Source organism: Sarcophilus harrisii, chromosome 1 (assembly GCF_902635505.1).
Source record: "Sarcophilus harrisii chromosome 1, mSarHar1.11, whole genome shotgun sequence".
Lineage (NCBI taxonomy): Eukaryota > Metazoa > Chordata > Mammalia > Dasyuromorphia > Dasyuridae > Sarcophilus > Sarcophilus harrisii.
The window spans coordinates 510648527-510650467 of NC_045426.1; the positions used below are offsets into that span (position 1 = coordinate 510648527).

The window sequence follows — 1941 nt, forward strand, 5'->3', positions numbered from 1 at the left end:
AGCTGCTACAAACATTTTTGCACATGTGGGTCCTTTCCCCTCCCTTATGATTTCCTTGGGGTCTAAAGGTATGCATAATTTTATACTCCTTTGAGCAGAATTCTAAATTGCACTCCAGAATGATTGTATGATTTCACAACTCCATCAATGATGTTATTAGTATTCCAGTTTTCCCACATTCCCTCCAACATTTATCATTACTCATCTTTTCCTGTCATCTTAGCCAGTCTGAGAGTTTTAAGGAGGTACCTCAGGGTTGTTATTTGCAATTTTTTAATTTATAGTGATTCAGGGCATTTTTTTTTTCATATGACTATAAATGGCTTTAGTTTTATCTTCTGAAAATTGTCTGTTCATATCCTTTGACCATTTATGAATTGGGAAGTGACTTGTATTCTTATAAATATGACACGGTTCTATATGTATTTTATAAATAAGGCTTTTATCAGAAACACTGGCTATAAGAATTTTTCCCTTTTATTCTTGGTTGCATTGGTTTTGTTTATGCCAAAAACTTTTCTAATTTAATGTAATCAAAGTTGCCCATTTCGCTTTTCATAATGATCTCTAGTTCTTCTTTGGTCATAAATTCTTCTGTTCTCCAAAGATCTGATAGGTAATTTATCCCTTGCTCTCATAAATTGCTTATGGCATCAGTCTTTACACCCAAATCATGTACCTATTTTGACTTATTTTAGCATGAGGTGTAAGATACTGTAGATCAATGATGAGTTTCTGACATATAATTTTCCAATTTTCCTAGCAGTTTTTGTAAAATAGTGCCTTCTTATCCCAGAACCTACAGTTTAGGGATTTATCAAAAACTACATTACCCATTTTGACCTTATTTTAGTATCAGGTGTGAGATGTAGGTCTATGCCAAGTTTCTGACATTATTTTTCAGTCTTCCTAGCAATTTTTGTGAAATAGCTGCTGGGATTTCTTAACCCAGCAGCTGGAGTTTATGGGTTTATCAAAGACTATAGACCTTAATTATTGTGTCATGTACATCTAATCTCTTCTACTGATCACTCTATTTCTTAGCCAGTACCAAATGGTTTTGTTGATTGCAGTTTTATAATAGAGTTTTAGGTCTTGTACTGCTAGGCTACCATCCTTTGTATTTTTTTCATTAATTCCCTTGATATTTTTGCCTTTTTGTTCTATTTTTAATTATAACAATATATACATTGCTGGTAGCCAAGTCATGGCCATCATCTAAGCATGGAACAGATTGCACCTTTGAGAACAGCTTTCAGTTTGGCTCACAATTGAAATCTTCAGAAATGCTTTTGCCTATAGAGGAATCTACTTCAACCCAATTGAGTAATTTGCATTATAAAATGCAAAGTCATTCATCCTACTGGAGAATAACCAATATCAAGGACAAAAGTGTTATACCACTTAAGAAGGCTCTATCCAATGTCATACTGAATAAATATTTGGAGCAGAAGATAATAGAGTTTATAAAGAGTATTAGAGTATTTCATGGACGTTGTATTTCATGACAATTCTCCTATTCACATTCTAGGTTTAGAGCTCATCATGACAAGTTTGGATCAAATCAGCCTATAGATACTGTGGGAGAAAAACTTAAGAGACCAGAAAGGCCACAGAAATGATTATTAACCGCTTCATACACCTAGTCTTGTCTGAAATCAGTATCCCTACTCTGGATGTTTCCCAATTTATCAATGTGAATTTATGGGAAAAGATATATTGATTCCTTTTATAGTCAGATTCAAAGCTGTATTATATGTATTTTATTTTTCTGAAGGAAGAAAACAGGCAGTAGGAATGTAAGGTTTAAATCATGGAATATTTACATATAATGTGTCTTGGAAGTATGGAATGAAGGATAAAAGGGATGATAGTAAAATGAAAGCATAATGAACTATTTTAAAGAACAAGTACAGCAACCAAGCAAGATAAAAACAAATG

At 33.1% G+C, this 1941-nt stretch overlaps 1 pseudogene; it reads left to right on the top strand.

Moving 5' to 3' along the window:
- The first annotated feature begins 1177 nt into the window (after window positions 1–1177).
- LOC100915913 lies at window positions 1178–1723 on the top strand (annotated as a pseudogene).
- The last annotated feature ends 218 nt before the right edge of the window (window positions 1724–1941 follow it).